The 17,199-nt window shown below is 44.1% G+C and overlaps 1 protein-coding gene across 2 annotated transcripts in view; it reads left to right on the top strand.

Moving 5' to 3' along the window:
* Nucleotides 1–1,766: 1,766 nt before the first annotated feature.
* LOC138852954 (uncharacterized) overlaps nt 1,767–17,199 on the top strand; it is a 35,450-nt gene continuing 20,017 nt past the window's right edge. For both annotated transcript variants that reach the window (XM_070086833.1, XM_070086834.1), the window contains exon 1: nt 1,767–1,910. The gene's annotated coding sequence lies outside the window, so the exon portion shown is untranslated. The remainder of the gene's footprint in view (nt 1,911–17,199) is intronic.

Here is a 17,199-nt window from a genome sequence, read left to right as displayed (position 1 = left end):
ACATTTGTTCAATGTGGAAGTAGGTCTACAAATCTGTCAGACACTGCAACTTCTTGGGATCTTAACACTTAGGAATTCTTCGCTTGCCTAATTCTTGGGCACGACCTACTTCCACATTGAACAAATGTGACACCACCTACGACTGCTACACCTCTCCTGCCATACGGTTTATAAGCTGCTTCTCCGCTCATATGCCGTATTCTATTCAAGATTGATGGACTGAACACATCGACTCAAGGTTGAGGGACTGATTACCTCATTCTCCTCCTGTTTTTCAAGTTTCTCCTACGTATGGACTGATGAAGCCACTGTGTGGCGAAACGTTTCCTCAATAAAGATACCCAAGAGTTGCACATGTGTCTAATTTATCAAGTCATCTTGATGGATCTGGTGAGATGTTCATGTTTCTGTGATCTCTGAGTAAAGAAACTTGTTACAGGAAACGTTATGTAAGTCACAAAGGCTGAGCATCAGTAACAGTGACACTAAGACTGTCTTACCAAAGTAGGAATTTATGATAGAGTTTATGACATAGTTGTATCCTTGAGCTAATAAACTCTTATTTCCTGCTTAACGAAATCACAAATTTGCCCAAATCTGGTCCACGTCTCTGGTCCACGTCTCTGGTCCACGTCTCTGGTCCACGTCTCTGGTCCGCGTCTCTGGTCCACGTCTCTGGTCCACGTCTCTGGTCCACGTCTCTGGTCCACGTCTCTGGTCCACGTCTCTGGTCCACGTCTCTGGTCCACGTCTCTGGTCCACGTCTCTGGTCCACGTCTCTGGTCCACGTCTCTGGTCCACGTCTCTGGTCCACGTCTCTGGTCCACGTCTCTGGTCCACGTCTCTGGTCCACGTCTCTGGTCCACGTCTCTGGTCCACGTCTCTGGTCCACGTCTCTGGTCCACGTCTCTGGTCCACGTCTCTGGTCCACGTCTCTGGTCCACGTCTCTGGTCCACGTCTCTGGTCCACGTCTCTGGTCCACGTCTCTGGTCCACGTCTCTGGTCCACGTCTCTGGTCCACGTCTCTGGTCCGCGTCTCTGGTCCGCGTCTCTGGTCCACGTCTCTGGTCGACGTCTCTGGTCCACGTCTCTGGTCCACGTCTCTGGTCCACGTCTCTGGTCCACGTCTCTGGTCCGCGTCTCTGGTCCACGTCTCTGGTCCACGTCTCTGGTCCACGTCTCTGGTCCACGTCTCTGGTCCACGTCTCTGGTCCACGTCTCTGGTCCACGTCTCTGGTCCACTTCTTTCTATCATATCTTTCAAATTACCATAAAGAGTTATTATTATTTCTTGAAATTTTAATAGCAATCAAAATATCTTTGATTTGTTTTCGAATTCTTATCAACGAAAAAACTTCGGTCTGGACATAGTAAGGGTTCATAAATAAAATAAAATAAGTATAATGCAAGGAAAATCGATGCAAGATTGTAAGAATAATGGAGAGTAAATAAGTGTAATAAGGGTCTAGTTATAGAGAGGTGAGTCATAATGACACTGACATGTACAACCCATTAATAAACATGAACTCGTTACCAACAATACTTGGCTCCTCGTGGTACAGATTTGGAAGCGCAAGAGTTTCTACCAGAACCTGTCATTAACGTCGGTGATCCCACGGAAAGAGAAGATGGCGTGTTATGAGGGCGAGAAATAGCGTGACCCGTCGCCTTGGAGGGTTGCCAGGTCAACCAGCACGCACGCGAGAGTAGGGAGGGAAGTCCTCAACCGAGGTTCACTCGTGGTCAGAGACAGTGCCGACTCCACCGTCACACATAACACCGGGTTACCGTCAGTGCTGTCGCTATCTCCAGCCCACACGCTGTATGGTCTCCACCACACAGGGTCTCCGTCAGTGCCTCCACCACACAAGGTCTCCGTCAGTGCCTCCACCACCACTTCACACTTGGGGTCAGTGCCTCCACGCAGTCATCAAAGCATCAATCTCATCCACACTATATGTGGGGTAATCCTCAGGGTTTCTATAATTGCTACGTATTTCTGCTTCGTTTTCTCCTCCTCCACTTATATATTTCTTACCATATCTACTTCCTTCTGTTGACTGTTGTCACTAGTTGTGTTCTACTGCCTCGCTGCTGCTCCCTTTCACTGCATTCTGCTGCTAACCTCATCCAGCATTTGTCTTCCTTATGTTTAATATTCAAGTTTGTTAAATATTTTCATAAGTCTGAAACAATAATAGCATCATCAAAAGCTGAACCTGAAAGAGAGGTGCAGCACTGTACCAGTACGACATAGCTTTATGTAATATATTAGAAATAGGGTTTCATGTCTGAAAATGGTACTGTTAATGTTAGATATCAGTCCCAAGCAACTGGTTACAAAGTGTTCTCTTTGATAAGTAAGAAATACTTTCCTCTCAATAACACCATCTATGTTTACACTTATTTACTAGTATCAACTTAAATACTTTCATATGCCAATATGTATTCACTTATAATAAAGGCAAGTTAAAGATTGGTTTGTAGATGTTACTATCAGCTTAGTCTCCACCTTTATGGAGTGAGGTAACTTTATGGAGTGAGGTAACTTTATGGAGTGAGGTAACTTTATGGAGTGAGGTAACTTTATGGAGTGAGGTAACTTTATGGAGTGAGGTAACTTTATGGAGTGAGGTAACTTTATGGAGTGAGGTAACTTTATGGAGTGAGGTAACTTTATGGAGTGAGGTAACTTTATGGAGTGAGGTAACTTTATGGAGTGAGGTAACTTTATGGAGTGAGGTAACTTTATGGAGTGAGGTAACTTTATGGAGTGAGGTAACTTTATGGAGTGAGGTAACTTTATGGAGTGAGGTAACTTTATGGAGTGAGGTAACTTTATGGAGTGAGGTAACTTTATGGAGTGAGGTAACTTTATGAAGTGAGATAACTTTATGGAGTGAGGTAACTTTATGAAGTGAGGTAACTTTATGGAGTGAGGTAACTTTATGGAGTGAGGTAACTTTATGGAGTGAGGTAACTTTATGGAGTGAGGTAACTTTATGGAGTGAGGTAACTTTATGGAGTGAGGTAACTTTATGGAGTGAGGTAACTTTATGGAGTGAGGTAACTTTATGGAGTGAAGTAACTTTATGGAGTGAGGTAACTTTATGGAGTGAGGTAACTTTATGGAGTGAAGTAACTTTATGGAGTGAGGTAACTTTATGGAGTGAGGTAACTTTAAGGAGTGAAGTAACTTTATGGAGTGAAGTAACTTTATGGAGTGAGGTAACTCTCTCAAGTTTAAGTATATTTGGTAGAGTAAAGGTTATAAGTGATTAATTAAACAGAATTGCAATGATAGGCGATACCGCATACCTGGAGAGTGCTTCAGGGTCACCGCCCCCGCGGCTCGGTCTGAGACCAGGCCTCGGGGCAGTCTTTTTACATGCCTTATTTTTGAGTGCTTTTAGTATTGAAGTTAGCATCTGTATGAGTCGTCTAGGGCAAGTAGCGTGGTGTCCCGTGGCACCACGATATTTGAACCACGGACACACACACTGAAAGTCCGTGGTTCAATCCCCGGCCTGATAGAAACAGTGGGCGTGTTTCCTTACACCAACCGTCACAATTCATCTAGCAAGCAAGTAGGTGCCTGGGTGTTAGCCGACTGGTGTGGGTCACATCTTGGGGAGACAAGATTAATAGGACCCCCAATGGAAATAAGACAGACAGTCCTTGGATTATCCTGGCTGGATAATTCTTAGGGGTTAAAAAAACATAAAAAAAATCTCATCTAACTTGGTAACTCACTGAGGTGTTCACTAATCAGTTGAGTTTTGGATTTTGGTTGACTAAAGGTTGTTAGTTTAGTTACTGAATCAGCAGGATGGATAAAAGGTTCGTTTGGTCTGGGCGGTGAAGTTTCTTTTGTCTTGGCAGTTTTGCACGAGCTTATTATTTGTGAATGTTTTCCAAGTCTTGTTGATATCCCCCTTTAATTCTTCGAACCCGTTTGCTTAATACTTCAGATTTCTATATAAGCATGGTAAGTGATGTATATTGTTTTTGCTAGAACTTCGGCAACTAAGCCCATTCTTCATAATTTTTCACAGGTGTGCTTCTCGTAAACAGATCAGAGGATGTGTCGGGTAACTATGGGGCTGTTGATCATGGGGCTGTGTGGCTATCACCAGAGGTGATGAATTTTCTGAAGGAGAACTTGGACACATGAGTGAATATCACTGTTGTTAATGGATTTTCTCTGCAAATCTATGGTACCTGCCGACGTGACAAAAGTATTCACTAGCACCTCATCATCGAGCCTAAGTGAAATAAGTGTTAGTAACGTGTCAAGCTCTATTAATTACAGTAAAGAGATGATTGTAGGTTGGATAGCACCTGCCTGTGGTGCTGACGGTGATGTCATCTAAGCGGGCTTAACAATACCGGCTTGCTTTTGCCTTTTGGGGACTTACAGAGTTACTTGACCACTGCAGAAAGCCACTCTCAAGTTCAGGTTAGGTAAAGATGTAAAGTGTGGTGACGTTGTGGGTGCAGACTGGAGTTCATGCTGGGGGCAAGCCAGGATAATCCCTATTCTCAAAGCATCATTTCCACACGCAAAAAATAAATGATTCTACTGTTGCACGTCGATGTATGTGAGTAGCAGGTAGCTGGTAGCTGAAGCTATGACATCGGCTGGTAGTGCTGGGCAGACTGGCAGTGTTGGGCAGGTTCGCAGAATGCCCTGGTTTGAAGATTTTTTATTGTACGATGCTGTGACATTCTGAGAAGCTGGATGTTTCCGTGATAGAAATGCGTATATCTGTTGGACCCAGGGGAAAGGGGAACTGACTTTTTTTCTCTCTCCCTCCCTTGGCTTGGCTCTGTCCCAGCTCTTAGACTTGATTGCTAACGGTCACTAATATAATTTAGTGAGTGGAGCACTTGAAGAAGCGTATGTAAGAGAGATTAACCGAAGCTGAGATGAGATGATTCATAATAGGTATGCAAGCAATGTAACGGACAGCCCTGGGAGCACCATCTAAGCTAGGATGTGAGCGTCACCAGATGGCTGATCAGATGAGTAGGCCTAGTGACAAGAGTAATGAAATTTGCTTAAGAGGCTCATAAAATCACTTAGCCTCGTGGCATTGTCGACTTGTTACAGCATTTTAATAAAAAAAATAAATAAAAGTTAGCTAATGGTGAAAAAACTAACCATCAAGAAGGTGGAAGCTCAAGAAATGTTTAGTCTTCTAAGGAAAATAAAGATAAATTGGACGGAGATGAACGTCTTCCGTGGGGCTTGATAGAATAATTGTTTGTGTGTACAGTGGTGACCGCAACATACTTCACACTTCAGGTTCTGTCAAAGCATCAAGGGACGTAGGTCCTATTGTATTTTTTTTAAGCATTAAGGAGCAGAAGAATTTTCTAGTGGTATGACATTAAGCACAAGTTGGTATGTTTCTCCTGAGACAAAGAACACAAGTTTGATGAACAATTAGACTGTCAAGTTAGTAGAGGAGGAGGAAGGAGAACCGCCATGAGCTTCTGTCGTCTGATTTCGCAGTCTCAGTTCTTGTTCTTCAACCTCAATTTATTTCCTGAACATTATCGTGTGATCTATGTCGGCCTCTTTAATGATCCCACTACGTTTCTCGCCCTCGAAATTATTTGTACGAAATTGTCTGTGAACATGATAAGGATCAATAAATTTGCTGACTGCCTTAAGTTTTCCAGGTTCGTGAGTGTGACTTTATAGCGTCACTAGGTACCGTTGACTCATTTTGGAAGACGTATTACAGGAATTAGAGAGATTAATGATCGCATTTTTTAGATTTTCCCGAACTCTGAGAAGAATGAGTTGAAACTTCCGCGTCCTTCCTTCTTTCTAATATTCTTATGTTAACTTTACTAAGAGAGGAAAGAGAAATTGCTTACTGCCAGCGTTTGTGGGTGAGCCCATGGTCACCACCATCATTGTGGCCTAGTGGTGAGCCCATGGTCACCACCATCATTGTGGCCTAGTGGTGAGCCCATGGTCACCACCATCATTGTGGCCTAGTGGTGAGCCCATGGTCACCACCATCATTAAGTGTCCACGTGGTGAGCTCATGGTCACCACCATCATTAAGTGTCCACGTGGTGAGCTCATGGTCACCACCATCATTAAGTGTCCACGTGGTGAGCTCATGGTCACCACCATCATTAAGTGTCCACGTGGTGAGCCCATGGTCACCACCATCATTAAGTGTCCACGTGGTGAGCTCATGGTCACCACCATCACTGTGGCCTAGTGGTGAGCCCATGGTCACCACCATCATTAAGTGTCCACGTGGTGAGCCCATGGTCACCACCATCATTAAGTGTCCACGTGGTGAGCCCATGGTCACCACCATCATTAAGTGTCCACGTGGTGAGCCCATGGTCACCACCATCATTAAGTGTCCACGTGGTGAGCCCCACCACCATCATTAAGTGTCCCCGTGGTGAGCCCATTGTCACCACCATCATTAAGTGTCCACGTGGTGAGCCCATGGTCACCACCATCACTGTGGCCTAGTGGTGAGCCCATGGTCACCACCATCACTGTGGCCTAGTGGTGAGCCCATGGTCACCACCATCACTGTGGCCTAGTGGTGAGCCCATGGTCACCACCATCATTAAGTGTCCACGTGGTGAGCCCATGGTCACCACTATCATAAAGTGGCCTAGTGGTGAGCCCATGGTCACCACCATCACTGTGGCCTAGTGGTGAGCCCATGGTCACCACCATCACTGTGGCCTAGTCTTGATCACGAAGACTGATGTCAGGTTGATCGTGAAGACTGTTGATGTCACAATGAACACGAATATTGTTGATGTCAAGTTGATCACGAAGACTGTTGATGTCACATTGATCACGAAGACTTTGATGTCAGATTGATCACGAAGACTGTTGATGTCAGGCTGATCACGATGACTGTTGATGTCAGGTTGATCACGAGGACTGTTGAAGTCAGGTTGATCACGAAGGCTGTTGATGTCAGGTCGATCACGAAGGCTGTTGATGTCAGGGTGATCACGATGACTGTTGATGTCAGGTTGATCACGAAGACTGTTGAAGTCAGGTTGATCACGAAGGCTTTTGATGTCAGGTTGATCACGAAGGCTGTTGATGTCAGGGTGATCACGATGACTGTTGATGTCAGGTTGATCACGAAGACTTGAAATCAGGTTGATCACGAAGACTATTGAAGTCAGGTTGATCACGAATGCTGTTGATGTCAGGTTGATCACCAAGACTATTGATATTAGGTCGATCATAAAGACTGTTGATGTCACACTGATCACGATGACTGTTGATGTCAATTCGATCACGAGGACTGTTGATGTCAGATTGATCACGACGACTGATTTTAAGTTGATCATGAAGACTGTTGATGTCACATTGATTACGAAGACTGTTGATGTCTGGGTGATCACGATGACTGTTGATGTCAGGCTGATCACAAAGACTGTTGATGTCAGGTTAATGATGAAGACTGTTAATGTCACATTGATCATGAAGACTGTCGATATCAGGTTGATCATGAAGACTGTTGATGTCACATTGATAATGAAGACTGTTGATGTCACATTGATCATGAAGACTGTTGATGTCACATTGATAATGAAGACTGTTGATGTCACATTGATCATGAAGACTGTTGATGTCAGGTTGATCACGATAACTGCCACAAATTACGACTCTAATAACACTGCTTCTCAGAAGCCTCTCAAGCTTTCCTTCTCAGATTTAAATTGGTGTTTCAGGATTCTAATCTTAGGAAAATTATTAAGAATAATGGACAGATTTACCTAAATATCCCGTCTGTTTAAGTGCAAATAATGGGTGGTTGAGAGACAGTTCTTGGACCTAGTAGTTATAATAATGGGTGGTTGAGATACAGTTCTAGGAGCAGTAAACATAATAATGGGTGGTTGAGATACAGTTCTAGGAACCAGTAATCATAATAATGGGAGGTTGAGAGACAGCTCTAGAAACCAGTAATCATAATAATGGGAGGTTGAGATACAGTTCTAGGAACCAGTAATCATGATAATGGGTGGTTGAGAGACAGTTCTAGGAGCAGTAATCATAATAATGGGTGGTTGAGAGACAGTTCTAGGAGCAGTAAACATAATAATGGGTGGTTGAGATACAGTTCTAGGAACCAGTAATCATAATAATGGGAGGTTGAGAGACAGCTCTAGAAACCAGTAATCATAATAATGGGAGGTTGAGAGACAGTTCTAGGAACCAGTAATCATAATAATGGGAGGTTGAGATACAGCTCTAGGAACCAGTAATCATAATAATGGGAGGTTGAGAGACAGTTCTGGGAACCAGTAAATATAATAATGGGTGGTTGAGAGACAGTTCTAGGAACCAGTAATCATAATAATGGGTGGTTGAGAGACAGTTCTAGGAGCAGTAATCATAATAATGGGTGGTTGAGAGACAGTTCTAGGAGCAGTAATCATAATAATGGGTGGTTGAGAGACAGTTCTAGGAGCAGTAATCATAATAATGGGAGGTTGAGAGACAGCTCTAGAAACCAGTAATCATAATAATGGGAGGTTGAGAGACAGTTCTAGGAACCAGTAATCATAATAATGGGAGGTTGAGAGACAGTTCTAGGAGCAGTAATCATAATAATGGGTGGCTGAGAGACAGTTCTAGGAGCAGTAATCATAATAATGGGTGGCTGAGAGACAGTTCTAGGAGCAGTAATCATAATAATGGGTGGTTGAGAGACAGTTCTAGGAGCAGTAATCATAATAATGGGTGGCTGAGAGACAGTTCTAGGAGCAGTAATCATAATAATGGGTGACTGAGAGACAGTTCTAGGAGCAGTAATCATAATAATGGGTGGCTGAGAGACAGTTCTAGGAGCAGTAATCATAATAATGGGTGGCTGAGAGACAGCTCTAGGAGCAGTAATCATAATAATGGGTGGCTGAGAGACAGTTCTAGGAGCAGTAATCATAATAATGGGAGGTTGAGAGACAGTTCTAGGAGCAATAATCATAATAATGGGTGGTTGAGAGACAGTTCTAGGAGCAGTAATCATAATAATGGGTGGTTGAGAGACAGTTCTAGGAGCAGTAATCATAATAATGGGTGGCTGAGAGACAGTTCTAGGAGCAGTAATCATAATAATGGGTGGTTGAGAGACAGTTCTAGGAGCAGTAATCATAATAATGGGTGGTTGAGAGACAGTTCTAGGAGCAGTAATCATAATAATGGGTGGCTGAGAGACAGTTCTAGGAGCAGTAATAATAATAATGGGTGGTTGAGAGACAGTTCTAGGAGCAGTAATCATAATAATGGGTGGCTGAGAGACAGTTCTAGGAGCAGTAATCATAATAATGGGTGGCTGAGAGACAGTTCTAGGAGCAGTAATCATAATAATGGGTGGCTGAGAGACAGTTCTAGGAGCAGTAATCATAATAATGGGTGGCTGAGAGACAGTTCTAGGAGCAGTAATCATAATAATGGGTGGTTGAGAGACAGTTCTAGGAGCAGTAATAATAATAATGGGTGGTTGAGAGACAGTTCTAGGAACCAGTAATCATAATAATAGGTGCTTGAGAGACAGTTCTAGGAGCAGTAATCATAATAATGGGTGGTTGAGAGTCAGTTCTAGGAGCAGTAATCATAATAATGGGTGGCTGAGAGACAGTTCTAGGAGCAGTAATCATAATAATGGGTGGTTGAGAGACAGTTCTAGGAACCAGTAATCATAATAATGGGTGGTTGAGAGACAGTTCTAGGAGCAGTAATCATAATAATGGGTGGTTGAGAGACAGTTCTAGGAACCAGTAATCATAATAATAGGTGCTTGAGAGACAGTTCTAGGAGCAGTAATCATAATAATGGGTGGTTGAGAGTCAGTTCTAGGAGCAGTAATCATAATAATGGGTGGCTGAGAGACAGTTCTAGGAGCAATAATCATAATAATGGGTGGTTGAGAGACAGTTCTAGGAGCAATAATCATAATAATGGGTGGCTGAGAGACAGTTCTAGGAGCAATAATCATAATAATGGGTGGTTGAGAGACAGTTCTAGGAACCAGTAATCATAATAATAGGTGCTTGAGAGACAGTTCTAGGAGCAGTAATCATAATAATGGGTGGTTGAGAGTCAGTTCTAGGAGCAGTAATCATAATAATGGGTGGCTGAGAGACAGTTCTAGGAGCAATAATCATAATAATGGGTGGTTGAGAGACAGTTCTAGGAGCAATAATCATAATAATGGGTGGCTGAGAGACAGTTCTAGGAGCAATAATCATAATAATGGGTGGTTGAGAGACAGTTCTAGGAGCAGTAATCATAATAATGGGTGGTTGAGAGACAGTTCTAGGAACCAGTAATCATAATAATGGGTGGCTGAGAGACAGTTCTAGGAGCAATAATCATAATAATGGGTGGTTGAGAGACAGTTCTAGGAGCAGTAATTATCATAATAATTTCATAATAATGTACAGTACTTGAAATATTTTATTTATTGTCTCGAGGGTTCACTGAATAAACAATATTGAGAAGACTGTTAACTACACTGGCGCTCTGTTGCTTCTGGAAGCTAAAAACTGACGTGACTAGAAAACATTTCACAGACAAACGTCTTCAGTTTGCTGGACGTTTTATGACTTTCAGTTTAACATTTGTGTTGCTGCGTCATTTGAGGTAATTTACTGAGGAGTTAATGTTTGTCTGGTCTCTTTGTGCATGTGTGTACTCACCTAGTTGAGGTTGCAGGGGTCGAGTCCAAGCTCCTGGTCCCGCCTCTTCACTGGTCGCTATTAGGTCACTCTCCCTGAACCGTGAGCTTTATCATACCTCTGCTTAAAGCTATGTATGGATCCTGCCTCCACTGCATCGCTTCCAAAGCTATTCCACTTCCTGACTACTCTGTGACTGAAGAAATACTTCCTAACATCCCTGTGATTCATCTGTGTCTTCAGCTTCCAACTGTGTCCCCTTGTTACTGTGTCCAATCTCTGGAACATCCTGTCTTTGTCCACCTTGTCAATTCCTCTCAGTATTTTGTACGTCGTTATCATGTCCCCCCTATCTCTCCTGTCCTCCAGTGTCGTCAGGTTGATTTCCCTTAACCTCTCCTCGTAGGACATACCTCTTAGCTCTGGGACTAGTCTTGTTGCAAACCTTTGCACTTTCTCTAGTTTCTTTATGTGCTTGGCTAGATGTGGGTTCCAAACTGGTGCCGCATACTCCAATATGGGCCTAACGTACACGGTGTACAGGGTCCTGAATGATTCCTTATTAAGATGTCGGAATGCTGTTCTGAGGTTTGCTAGGCGCCCATATGCTGCAGCAGTTATTTGGTTGATGTGCGCTTCAGGAGATGTGCCTGGTGTTATACTCACCCCAAGATCTTTTTCCTTAAGTGAGGTTTGTAGTCTCTGGCCCCCTAGACTGTACTCCGTCTGCGGTCTTCTTTGCCCTTCCCCAATCTTCATGACTTTGCACTTGGTGGGATTGAACTCCAGGAGCCAATTGCTGGACCAGGTCTGCAGCCTGTCCAGATCCCTTTGTAGTTCTGCCTGGTCTTCGATCGAGTGAATTCTTCTCATCAACTTCACGTCATCTGCAAACAGGGACACCTCAGAGTCTATTCCTTCCGTCATGTCGTTCACAAATACCAGAAACAGCACTGGTCCTAGGACTGACCCCTGTGGGACCCCGCTGGTCACAGGTGCCCACACTGACACCTCGCCACGTACCATGACTCGCTGCTGTCTTCCTGACAAGTATTCCCTGATCCATTGTAGTGCCTTCCCTGTTATCCCTGCTTGGTCCTCCAGTTTTTGCACCAATCTCTTGTGTGGAACTGTGTCAAACGCCTTCTTGCAGTCCAAGAAAATGCAATCCACCCACCCCTCTCTCTCTTGTTTTACTGCTGTCACCATGTCATAGAACTCCAGTAGGTCTGTGACACAGGATTTCCCGTCCCTGAAACCATGTTGGCTGCTGTTGATGAGATCGTTCCTTTCTAGGTGTTCCACTACTCTTCTCCTGATAATCTTCTCCATGATTTTGCATACTATACATGTCAGTGACACTGGTCTGTAGTTTAATGCTTCATGTCTGTCTCCTTTTTTAAAGATTGGGACTACATTTGCTGTCTTCCATGCCTCAGGCAATCTCCCTGTTTCGATAGATGTATTGAATATTGTTGTTAGGGGTACACATAGTGCCTCTGCTCCCTCTCTCAATACCCATGGGGAGATGTTATCTGGCCCCATTGCCTTTGAGGTATCTAGCTCACTCAGAAGCCTCTTCACTTCTTCCTCGGTTGTGTGCACTGTGTCCAGCACATGGTGGTGTGCCCCACCTCTCCGTCTTTCTGGAGTCCCTTCTGTCTCCTCTGTGAACACTTCTTTGAATCTCTTGTTGAGTTCCTCACATACTTCACGGTCATTTCTTGTTGTCTCTCCTCCTTCCTTCCTTAGCCTGATTACCTGGTCCTTGACTGTTGTTTTCCTCCTGATGTGGCTGTACAACAGTTTCGGGTCAGATTTGGCTTTTGCTGCTATGTCGTTTTCATATTGTCTTTGGGCCTCCCTTCTTATCTGTGCATATTCGTTTCTGGCTCTACGACGTGTGTGTGTGTGTGTGTGTGTGTGTGTGTGTGTGTGTGTGTGTGTGTGTGTGTGTGTGTGTGCGTGTGTGTGTATGTGTACTCACCTGATTGTGGTTGCAGGGGTCGAGACTCAGCTCCTGGCCCCGCCTCTTCACTGACCTCTACTGGGTCCTCCCTCTCCCTGCTCCATGAGCTTCATCATACCTCGTCTTAAAACTATGTATATATCCTGCCTCCACTACATCACCTGATAGACTATTCCTCTTCCTAACAACTCTGTGACTGAAGAAATATTTCCTAACATCCCTTTGACTCATAGGAGTCTTCAACTTCCTACTGTGACCAAATGTTTCTGTGTTCTATCTCTGGAACATCCTGTCTTTGTCCATCTTGTCAATTCCTCGCAGTATTTTATACGTCGTTATCATGTTTCCCCTGACCCTCTTGTTCTCCAGTGTTGTCAGGCCGATTTCTCATAACCTTTCTTCGTAAGACAATCCCCTTAGCTCTGGGACTAGTCTTGTTGCAAACGGTGTACAGAGTCTTGAACGATTGCTTACTGAGGTATCGGAACGCTATTCTTAGGTTTGCCAGGCGCCCATATGCTGCAGCAGTTATCTGATTGATATGCGCCTCAGGAGATATGCTCGGTGTTATACTCACCCCAAGATCCTTTTCCTTTAGTGAAGTTTGCAGTCTTTGGCCACCTAGCTTATGCTCTGTCTGCGATCTTGTTTACTTTTCCCCAATTTTCATGACTGCATTTGGCGGAGTTAAATTCGAGGAGCGAGTTGTTGAACCAGGTGTCCAGCCTGTCCAGGTCTCTTTATGGTCCTACCTGATCCTCATCCGATCTAATTCTCCTCACTAACTTCACATTATTTGCAAACAGGGATACTTCTGAGTCTATCCCTTCCGTCAAGTCATTCACATATTCCGAAAATAACATTGGTCTCAGGACTGACCACTGTGGAACCCCGCTCGTCACAGGTGCCCACTCTGACACCTCGTCACGTACCATGACTCGTTGTTGCCTCCCTGTTAGGTATTCTCTGATCCATTGCAGTGCCTTTCCTGTTATGCGTGCCTGATCCTCTAGCTTTTGCACTAATCTTTTGTGAGGAACTGTGTCGAATGCCTTCTTGCAGTCAATGGAAATACAATCAAACCTCCCCTCTCTCTCGTGTCTCACCTTGTCATAAAACTCCAGAAGGTTTGTGATACAGGATTTTCCTTCCCTAAATCCGTGCTGGTTGTCATTTATAAGCTTATTCTGTTCTAGTTGCTCCACCACTCTCCTCCCGATAATCCTCTCCATGTCTTTGCATACTATACAGATCAGTGACACTGGTCACTGTGCGCGCGCGCGTGCGTGTGTGTGTGTGTGTGTGTGTGTGTGTGTGTGTGTGTGTGTGTATACTTAATTGTGATTGCAGGCATCGAACCACAGCTCCTTGCCCCCACCTTTCCACTGGTCGCTACTAGGTCTAGTTTCTCCCTGCTCCATGAGTTTTATCATACCTCTTCTTAAAGCTATGTATGGATTCTGCCTCCTCTACATCACTTTCCAGATTGTTCCACTTCCTGACGACTCTGTGGCTGAAGAAATACTTGATAAAATCTGTGTGGCTCATCTGAATTTTCAAGTTTCATTTGTGACCCCTTGTTGCTGTGTCATATCTCTGAAATATTCTGCCCTTATCCACCCTGTCAATTCCTCTCAGTATTTTATATGTTGTTATCATGTCCCCCCTATCCCTCCTGTCTTCCAGGGTGGACAGGTTGAGTTCCCTTAACCTCTCCTCCTAGTACAAACCCTTCAGTTCCGGGAATAGTCTTGTTGCAAACCTTTACACTTTCTCTAATTTCTTGATGTGTTTGACCAGGTGTGGGTTCCATACTGGTGCTGCATACTCCAATGTGAGCCTGACATACACGGTGTACAGTGTCATAAATGACTCCTTACTTAGACCTTGAAACGCTATTCTCATGTTTGCCTGGTGCACGTATGCTACTACAGTTATTTAATTAATATGTGTCTCCGTGTCTTACTTCTGTTACCTTGTCATAGAACTCCAATAGGTTAGTGTTGTAGGATTTCCTTTCCTTGAAGCCGTGCTGGTTGTCACGCATCAGGCCATTCAGTTCTAGGTGCTCCACCATTCTTTCCCTAATAATCTTCTCCATAACTTTATATACAATACATGTCAACGACACTATTCTGTAGTTTAGTTCAGCTAGTCTGTCTCCTTAAAAATCGGGACTACATTTGCTGTCCTTCACACCTCAGGCAATTGCTCTGTTTCGATAGGTTTATTTGAGGTTGTTGTTAGAGGTACACACAGTATGTCTGCTTCCTCTCTCAGGACCTAAGGAGAGATATTTTCTGGGCCCACCGCCTTCGAGGTATCTAGTTTCCCTAGTAGCTTCTTCATCTCATCCTCGGTTGTGTGCAGTGTGTCCAGCACTTGCACCCTGCCTTCTTGGTTTTGTGGGAGCCTCTGTCTCCACTGTGAATACCTTCCTGAATCATGAGCTGTGTGTGTGTCTACTTACCAATTTGTACTCACCTATTTTCTGGTTGAAGTGGTCAAATCGTAGCTGCTGGCCCCGTCTTTTCGCTTGTCGTTACTAGATCCACTCTCTCTTTGCTCCAAGAGCTTTAACGTATCTCTTCTTAAATCTAAGTATGGATTCTGCCTCTACTACATCACTCTCCAGATTGTTCCTCTGCCTGACAGCTCTATGACTTAAAAATATTGTCTAACATCCCTGTGACTTATCTGAGTTTTCAACTTCCAGTTGTGTCCCGTTGTTGCTGTGTCATATATCTGAAATAGTCTGTTCCTCTTCACTTTGTCAATTCCTCTCAGTATTTTATATATCGTTATCAATTCCTCCCTATCCCACCTATCGTCCAGTGTCGTCAGGTTGATTTCCCTTAACCTCTCCTCGTAGGAGATATGCCTTAGCTCTGGGACTAGTCTTGATGCAAACCTTTGCAATTTCTCCAATTTCTTGACGTGCTTGATCAGAAGTGAGTTCCATACTGGTGCTGCATACTCCAGTGTGGGTCTGACGTACACGGTGTACAGAATCTTCAATGACTCATTACTTATGTGTTGAAACGTTATTCTTAGGTTTACCAGGCTTACATATACTGCAGCAGTTATTTGGCTGATGTGCGCCTGAGGAGATTTGTTCTGTCTGATGCTCACTGCAAAATCCTTTTCGTTGAGTGAGTTTTGCAGCCTTTGACCCCTAGGCTGTACCCTATCTGCGGTCTTCTTTGTCCTTTCCCAAGCTTCCTGACTTAGCGCTTGGTGGGGGTAAAGTCCAGGAGCCAGTTATCGGACCAGGCTTGCAGCCTATCAAGATTTCCTTGTAGACTTACATGATCCTTGTCTGCTTGTATTCACCTCATTAGATTCACATCATCTGCAAAGAGACACATCTGAATCTATCCCTTCCATCATGTCATTCACATAAATAAGAAACATCGCCGGATCCAGGACTAACCCTTGTAGAATCCCACTAGACATGTGCCCACTCTGGCACCTTATCACGTATCTCGATCGCTAGAGCACTCAGCTCACACACTGAGGTCCAGAGTTCGAATCTCCGGTACGGCTGGGTAACATTAGGACGCGTTTCCATAAGACACCTGCTGTCCCTCTTCACCCATCAGCAAAGTGGGTGTTAGTCGACTAGTGTGGATCGCATCCTGGGACAAAACGATCTAATCTGCCCGGAACGCTCAGCATAACAAGGAGCTTTCTATATAGTAGTATGTCACTGATGTCAGCTAGACCTGTATACCTTGTACATGTACTAGTAGTACATAAAGATACTATTATTAGTATTTTTCTTAATATTATTATTGTTGGTAACAAATGTTGTTTCCTTCCTGTCATGTATTCCCTAACTCACTGCAGTACTTTCACCGCTATTCTTCCCTGCTCCTCCAGTTTTTTAACTAGTCTTTTGTGTGGTACTGTTTCAAAAGTCTTCTTTCAGTCCAAGAAGTTGTAGTCTACCCACCCCTCTCTCCTTTCTTACTTCTGTTACCATGTCGTAGAACTCCAGTAGGATTTCCCTTCCCTGAAGCCATGTTGGTTGTCATGTATAAGCCCATTCGTTTCTAGGTGCTCCACCACTCTTCTGATTATATTCTCCATATCTTTACTTGTTAGCTACACTAGTCTGTAGGTTAATGCTGCCTGTCTGCCTTCTTTCTTAAAAGTTGTGACTATGTTTGCTGTCTTCCACACCTCAGGTAGTTCCCCTATTTCGATAAATTTATTGAAGACTGTTGTTAGAGGAACACACAGTGCGTCTGCTCCGTCTCTCAGGACGCAAGGAGAGATGTTATTGGGGCTCCCTGCCTTCGAGGTATCTAGTTCTCCTAGCAGTTTCTTCACCTCATCCTCGGTTGTGTGCAGTGTGTCCAGCACTTGCTAGTGCACCCTATCACCTCGGTTTTCTGGAAGCCTCTCTGTTTCCACTGTGAATACCTCCCTGAATCTTGAGCTGAGCTCTTCACATATTTCCTGGTCGATCTTTGAGAGCTCCCCTCCTTCCTTCCTCAACCTGATTACCTGACCCTTGCTGTTGTTTTCC

The sequence above is a fragment of the Cherax quadricarinatus genome, chromosome 19 (assembly GCF_038502225.1).
Source record: "Cherax quadricarinatus isolate ZL_2023a chromosome 19, ASM3850222v1, whole genome shotgun sequence".
NCBI classification, from domain to species: domain Eukaryota; kingdom Metazoa; phylum Arthropoda; class Malacostraca; order Decapoda; family Parastacidae; genus Cherax; species Cherax quadricarinatus.
Note: the sequence above shows the minus strand (reverse complement) of the source record. Positions and strands in the feature narration are given on the sequence as shown.